This window comes from Elgaria multicarinata, chromosome 5 (genome assembly GCF_023053635.1).
Source record: "Elgaria multicarinata webbii isolate HBS135686 ecotype San Diego chromosome 5, rElgMul1.1.pri, whole genome shotgun sequence".
Classification (NCBI taxonomy): domain Eukaryota; kingdom Metazoa; phylum Chordata; class Lepidosauria; order Squamata; family Anguidae; genus Elgaria; species Elgaria multicarinata.
The window spans coordinates 99,714,342-99,722,494 of NC_086175.1; positions in this window are offsets into that span (position 1 = coordinate 99,714,342).

The following is an 8,153-nucleotide window of genomic DNA, read 5'->3' on the forward strand; positions in this document are numbered from 1 at the left end:
GGTCATTGATATGCCAATCTTAGCCTTTCTTCTGTGTGTTCACGCATTCCTGTTTAAGATCTCAGCAGTGATTCAATTAGCAATGAATAGTAACACAATCATCATGATCCATGGACTCTACAAGCTGGGTGTATCGTGTGATGTTATCTTTCCACCCCACAGATGTTCTGTCTCATGAACCTGTTCGTCTGCTGATTTCATCATTTAAGAATCTGCTCCAGGAAGTTAGGCAAATAACTATCAGAGATAGGGTTTTTTATCTTCCTCACACAAACATTTGCCTGGATATAGTATCTTTAGGCTTAGAGCTCCATCACATCTAGGCAGAAACGCATGGCTCCTCTGTCATTGCTCCCATGTCGCTTCCTGAAAACAGTTAGTAATTAGCCCCATTCAGTCTGGTAGGAGAGAGCAGCAACTGGACTTTTGGGGGGGGGGGCGCAAGGAAGGCCAGAACGGGTGGAAGATGCACGAGAGGCAGGCAACGTCATGTGAGCAATCCGTGAGTTAAACGGAGCTAAACAGCGTGCAGTAAAACGCTCGTCGGATGGAGCACTTAGATTGCCCTTTTCTCTCAACCCTTGATAGCAAATAATGTACTTTGGAGTTTAGGTTGCATTGTTTTAAGCTGGTTTAATTTTTTTTGTATTGTTTAACAAGAGTTGAGTTTGTAAGCTACCAATCTAGATGGAAATGCAGGAGAGACAAGGATGATCCAGTAGACATTGTGTACTTTGACTTCCAAAAGGCCTTTGGCAAAGTTCCTCACCAAAGACTTCTGAGCAAACATAGAAGTCATGGAATAAGAGGGGAGGTTCTCTTATAGATCTGTAATTAGATAAAGAACAGAAAGCAGAGAGTAGAAATAAATGATGAATTCTCCCAATGGAGGAAAGTAAATTGTGTAGTCCCACAGGGAACTGTATTGAGACCAGTGCTTTTCCGGAACTATGGCCATGTGGTTGAGTTTGCTGATGACACCAAATTATTTAAGGTTGTTAAAACAAAAAGGAATTATGAGGAGCTCCAAAAAAATCTTTCCAAACTGGGAGAATGGGCATCAAAATGGCATGCAGTTCAATGTAAGCAAATACAAAGTAACGCATGTTGGGGCAAAAAATCCCAACTTCAAGTATAACCTGATGGGATCTGAGCTAGTGGTGATCACAAAGAAAGAGATCTAGGGGTTGTGTTGGACAGCTTGATGAAAATGCCAACCCAGCGTGCAGATGCAGAAAAAAAAAAAAAAGTGAACTCCATGTAAGGCATAATTCGAAAAGGAATTGAGAATAAAACTGCCATACTGCTTTTATACAAATCTATGGTGCGATGTCACATAGAATAGTGTGTACATTCTGGTCACCTAAAAAAAAGATATTGTAGAGCCGGAAAAAGTTCAGAAAAAGGGCAATTAAAATGATGAAGGGGCTGGAATATCTCCCTTTTGAGGGAAAGTTAGAACAGCTGGCATTGCTTACCTTGGGGGGAAAAGAGTAAGGGGAGACATGATAGAGTGTACAAATTTATGCATATTGTGTAGATTGTGGATAGGGAGACATTTTTCTCCCTATCTCAAAATACTAGAACCCTAGGAGATTCAAGACAGATAAAAGAAAGTACTTCTTCGCACAGCACATAGTTAAACTATGGAATTTGCTACCACAATATGTAGTGATGGCCACCAATTTGGATGACTTTAAAAGAGTGGGGTTAGATCAATTCCTGGATGAGAAGTCTATCAATGGCTACTAGTGCTGATGACTATGTGCCTCCTCCAATATCAGAGGCAGTAAGCCTATATACACCAGTTGCTGTGGAACATGGGTGGGAGGGTGCTGTTGCACTCCTATCCTGGTTGTGGGTTCTTGGTTGACAACTGGTTGGCCACTGTGTGAACAGAATGCTGGACTAGATGGACCCTTGGTCTGATCCAGTATGGCTGTACTTAATGAGGTATTTTAAAAATAAATAAAAAGAAAGAAAGATATTTTGGGCTCTATGAAGAGAATGTTGGTTAACTGAGATCTTATGGTATGTGAACTGAGTTGTAAAACATTCAATATAGTAAAAGATACCCTGATAATTTAATCTGTTGTACAACACATATAAAAATCTAAGACCTTTGTACATTTCATAATTATTACAGCCACCAGCATTTCTGTGAATAGTCACCAGACCAGTATTTTAATCTTGCCTGACTCATTTTATTTCTATCCCTCCAAATTTTTCCTAGTTTATGCTCAACAGGCAAACACAGAAGCAGTTCCAGTTCCAAGATATGGGACATTTTTTCCCAACAATGTTATTATTTTCTACAAAGAACAAAGAACAGAAAAAAGGAGGAAAAAGAAAGGAAAAAATGAGAGAAAAAAACCAACATTATAAAACATCACACACTTAACTAGTGATATGATACACTACATCTAATAAAAACACATATACAAAACATATAAGACCATATTCCATTTGAGGCAATCTTCATGTCAGACATAGGCTGTCAATTACTTCCCTTTAGCCAGCCCAGTGTTGTGTAAAAAAACCCCACAGATTATATATAAAATCCACAAACAAATAGATCATTCTTTTGCAGCTCTTGTATATACTCTATCAGAGGTTTCCAGTCCAGTCCAGCACAAATGAGGTTGTTGATTTTTCTTTTACTAATGCTGTAAGTTTCGCCATCTCCAAAACCTTGAGCAGCCATTCCTCCGTTAATGGTACTTGTGTCTTTTTCCAGTATTGCACATATAGTAGTCTGGAAGTTTCTAAGTTCCTTGCCACTTAAGGAACATATTAAATATTTCCATGTTGTGAGTTCAACATGTGAAATTACATTGTAAGTAAAAACAGAAACAAGACACTGTTCCTTTTTTTTACCATGTGTACACTGGGAGCTCCATCTGACGGAGGGAAATCTCGCTTTCCTACCATCGCTTCTCCGCCTTGCTTTTGTTGCTAGATACTTACTCTTTCTCTTCATGGAGAGGAGGTAAAAAAGTGAACGTGGACCATTCTGGGGCCGTCTTTATCATGCCACTTCTGCACACAGCAGGGGATAGCGGCAACTTCCATCTTTAAAAAATAATACAGACGCAGAAAGAAGGCTAGAAGGGACAGGAGGCACGCAGGAGGCAGATGATGTCATGAGAGGGACCCACGAAAATCTGTGAGTGCCCAGTAATGAGCATGCAATAAAACGCTCGTCTGATGATGCCCTGGGTCACCATGATTTTACCTAGCTCCTTATCACATGTCCACAGGTATTGATCTAAGTGTGCAGTAGTTGTTACACACACAGAGAGACTACTCTTTGCTTGCCTTTAATCAATATTTTTCATTTCCCATGTTAGTTCTGATATCCAAAGTGGCTTTCTTGGATCAAGAAATAATCCAAAGTTCACAATGCCTGGAATATCAAAGTTCATGAAGCTATACCCTGTATAGATAATACTAATTATACTGCTGAACTTAATAGCATTTTATTGAACAAGACAGATGACTTGTTCAATAAAATGCCACAGTGTTCCATTTGTCATAATGGGAAATCGATCATTACTCAATGGCTACAATTAAACACAAAGTGAGTAGATGATGAAAACCAAGAGTTTTCTTACAGCAATATTACTAAAACTGGCCACCCTCCGGCTTGCCACTCCAGGGTTGCCATTTGCCCATGCACCTCTTGAACATGGAGACTGTCTTATGCCAGTCCTAGCTTGGACAGTATCACCAAGAAATAAGGGAGGTGGTACTCAGACTCTGCAAAAGTAGCAAACATGCCTGGGAAAAGATAAGGAAAAGAAGAAGCATAAATTCTGTAGGCATGATACCTCTATTTGGGAAACATGGTTAAAAGCATATTTAATTTGCACTGACTGTCATTTATGTGCTGTAAAAGTAATAAAATTGTAAAAAGTAACTTTTGAATGTACTGCATCTAAAAAGTAATTAACCAAATTACTTCTTTATAATCACAAATTCACATCATCACTGAAGCAACAAAATTGCAAAAGCTTGTGTAATTCTGTTCTGGAAATCGCAGAACAGCTGCCCTTTAAGAGCCCTAATTTTAATGTATTTCCATCGTGCTAGATGTGTAGAATCAATATTTAGACATATATTAGGTAATTTGTATTTCTTTTATATCTTAATGGGGGTGGAATAAGTGTTATTGTCAGTTGCCACATGCACTGTTGCACAGTTATATCTAAACCCTGGGGATGGATTATCCCTTCGCCTTATGTGGGAGGAGAGAATGAAGGAATAAATGCCTCACTTTGTAGCCAGCAATGCCCACTTCATGGCACTGGAAGGAATCGAACACAGATGGCTCTCTCAAGGTTGCCTCTACCAGAATTAATGGAGTAGTACCTGGGAAAAATGTGCGTGAAATCTTAGGCAGCAACAATATTATACTTTTTCTTCATCAGGGTTGCCATGCCTTGAACTAGTTTTCCAATAACTTTCCAAGTTTTAAAAAAGAAAAGAAACCCTGGAGTTGACATTTGACCATTTTATTTTTCCCTTCATTATTTGATGCTGCTTGACAGAGATAAGTCGTCATAATTTCTCATTGAATCAGTAGGTGTAAAGAATTCATGAGGGAGCTGTTTAGAAAGCATAACTAAAAGGGAGTAAGTCTTTGAATGCAAGTAAATTCGTATCCCAGTAAAGGAAGCAAAAATAAATGCCAATCTTCTTTTTGCCAGTGGGTGTTCCAAGAGCATGAAAAACAAATATCTGGAGTCCCTGTGGGTTAAAGAGAAGCTAAAAATTACTACAGTAAAACTGATATTTCCCCCCCAAGCAAAGTTAGAATGATAACTAAGTTCAACTAGGATTGCAACATTTAGTTGATTTAGGGCACAATCCTAGACTGAAAAAAGTCCTACAACTTCCCTCATGTCTCAGCCAGCATGGTTAGCTCGGGAATGGGGGACATTGTAGGACTTTTCTCTATCTAACGTACATAAACACACACCCTAAGAATAAGTCTGGATCCAACATATTGTTGTGCTCTTGCACCCTAGTCCTGAGAGAGGTGAACTTGCAGGGGCTTCAGCACTTACTCAGACTTCAGTTTCCAAGGAGGAGGGCACCAGAGACTTGTGGTGTTTCTTTTATGTATATAAAAAGGGTTTATTTGCACTGTGCTCAGGATTAAGACCTACAACATCACAACTCCAAGCAAAACCCTGCTTCCTCTCAGCAGCCCAAGCATCTCCATCTGCCAGACAAAAGCCAATCTCTCCTTTTGTCTTAGAGTCACCCTTCTCCCAGATTCATTTTCTGGGGGCTGGGTAGAACAAAGATTACCAATTCAAGATAACAGTGGAGGAAATCCTCAGTCTCATTCTACTCAGCAGCACTGAATGGTAAGGGACCCCTGGAGGTGATATGGAGTGACCCCAAACACATAACATTATTCATTATTCATCCATCCCAAATGCTGTTTACCTAAATGGAAAATATATCTGATCATAGACAGTCTCTTCTTCTTGCAATGTATTTCTTTTCCTAGAATGCCAACCAGATTTTTAGCCATGGTTCCTAAAAGAAATGAATCTAAGTTCTTGAAGAGATCACAGTCTAATGGATCATTTGAATGAGCAATATTTCAGGACTAGCTACTCCAGTAGTTACTGCCACAAAGCAAGCCATTCAGCTAGGGCAAGGGTGTCCAGCTTCTTTCGGTGGAAGGGCCTAATTCAATTTTTGAGCAGTTCTTGTGTGTGGGGGGGTGTCATTCCATCAGTGGGTGGGACTGAGGGCAAAAGAGGGAGGGGCCAAAGGCAGAAGGGATGGGAGCAAAAAAATACAAGCGTGTTGAAGTTTAATGCTCTTACTGCCAGTAACTAAGCATTAGGAGACACGTTTCAAATTGATAGAAGGGAATGGGACAGTGGGGAGAGAAAACATATAAAAGCTAGAAGTCAAACAAAAGGGGGAAGGGGGTGTGGACAACTGGGAACTGAGAAGGCTGGACTTGGAACCCAGGCAGGCTGGATTTAGACCGCAGGCCTGTGGTTTAACATGCCTGATTTAGAGCCTACACTGAATGACACCTTTAGAATATTTCATTTCTAAGAAGTAATAATCCTTCCTACATAAAGTAAACGCATGGTTTCCCCACAAAATAAGAGTCATCTTCTTTTAATTGAAATTCCTGGCCACCATTAGTCATTCTAAATATTTCCTAATTTCCTCATCCTGGGTTTCATATATCTGAGAGCAGTTCTGAACACAGAATGTTTTAGACAGACATGCTGCTTGAGTATGAATAGCAGCACAGTCCAAATGAGAGTTGTTGTGCAAATTCCTGTACACCTTTGTACCTTTTGCCCCTCCAGGATTGCTTCCTGAACTTCTCGATTAGCACAGAGTCCTGCAACCAGCAGCCCTAGCTGTTAAGCAATATGCTTTCTTTTTCACTAGATGGCAGTGTAGCCCAGCGATTAAATTGTTAAGTATGACAAGGTTTTTTTTTTTTAAAAAAAAAAATCTGCCTAGGATATTCTGTATATAGGAGGACATAAATTGAAATAATAATAATAATAATAATAATAATAATAATAATAATAATAATAATAATAATATAAAAAATTATAAAAATTATAAATAATGATAATAATCCACCTAATAAGGCTCTTTCAAAAGACCCCTACATGTACATGAATTGGCCCTCAATCTGTAGTGATGATCTCATGCATGTGTAAAAACAGCATCCTAACACATGTACTCACAGTAAGTATGAAAAAAGAAGGTCCTTTGGAAGGAGGTTCCTGGAGACTTATTGGAGTTTAGCAATATTAGCATTTATTTACAAAAGTACGGGATGAGCATAGGTGAAGTCATGGCATAACCATGGCCAAAAGACAGCCAAAGTCCATTGCTCCCATATCAGATCTCCAGGGATACAGCCCACCTGCTCCCGCCTCCATTGTAACTGCCTAAATGTTATTAGCTTACAAACTCAGCTCCCCAGCATCTGTGGGCTTATCTACACCAAGCAGGATATTCCACTATGAAAGCGGTATATAAAAGGCAGGAGCCACACTACTGCTTTATAGAGGTATTGAAGTTCACTGGCAACTGTTGGGGACCATAGACACATACCATATACCGCTTTCATACCGCTTTCATAGTGTTATATCCTGCTTGGTGCAGATATGTCATGGGCCCCAACACTTGTCAGTGCACTTTAGTACCACTATAAAGCAGTTGTATAGATCCTGCAGTGCCCTTCAATACTGCTATAAAGCAGTACTGTGGCTCCTGCCTTTTATATACTGCTTTCATAGTGGAATATTATGCATGGTGTAGATGAGCCCTGTATCTTTCTTAAATTCTTCTTGACTAAAGAGAAAATGCAGTTTCTCTTTACACACACATACATACATACACGGATGACATCAGGGAGAGGTATTACCCCTTCCAGGTATTTTTCAGCTATTGGGAGCAATCAGCCAATATCCCTAGCAAAAGGAAGGCATTTGGCAACTGTTAGGACTATTAAGGTCATCACCAGCTCCATTAATCCTCTGCTGTCCAAACTTCAAGTCTTACAGCAATATATATGTTGGCAGCTCTAATTTCAAGATGAGATTACCTTTTCAGATAGGCCAAGTAAGGTCATATTGCAATTCAATATACTTGGAGGTTCAAGAGTAGGCATTTCATTTTTTCTAGTGCACACCACCTTTGGAAACACCACCTTTAAATATTACAGAAAAGAAAAGTAGCATATTTCATGCAGGGTAGGGCTTAGGTTTAAGGTCATCATAGCATTCTTGTCAAGATTAATTTTCCCCCATCTGTCTGAAAAATAAGTACACCAAGAGGGTTGGAAGTGTTTTGTGAACTATGCCAGTGGGGTGGTGAATCTGCTTTGGGTTTCAGTCAGAATTGGCCAGAACTCTAAAGGAGCCATCCAAAGTGCTGAATCCAATTTGGGGATAGGGTTCAGCACTTTGTAGAGCTCCTTTAGAGTTCTGGCTGGTTTTGACTGAAATCCAGGAGGGATTCATCACCCCAGTGTCATTGGAGCCACCAGCCTCCACTGCGCATGAGTGGTTTGAGTGAGTAGGCCTTAAAACAGGGGCACAGCATCCCTTTTGGCCCAAGGACTAAATCCCGTTTCAGAGAAGCTCAGG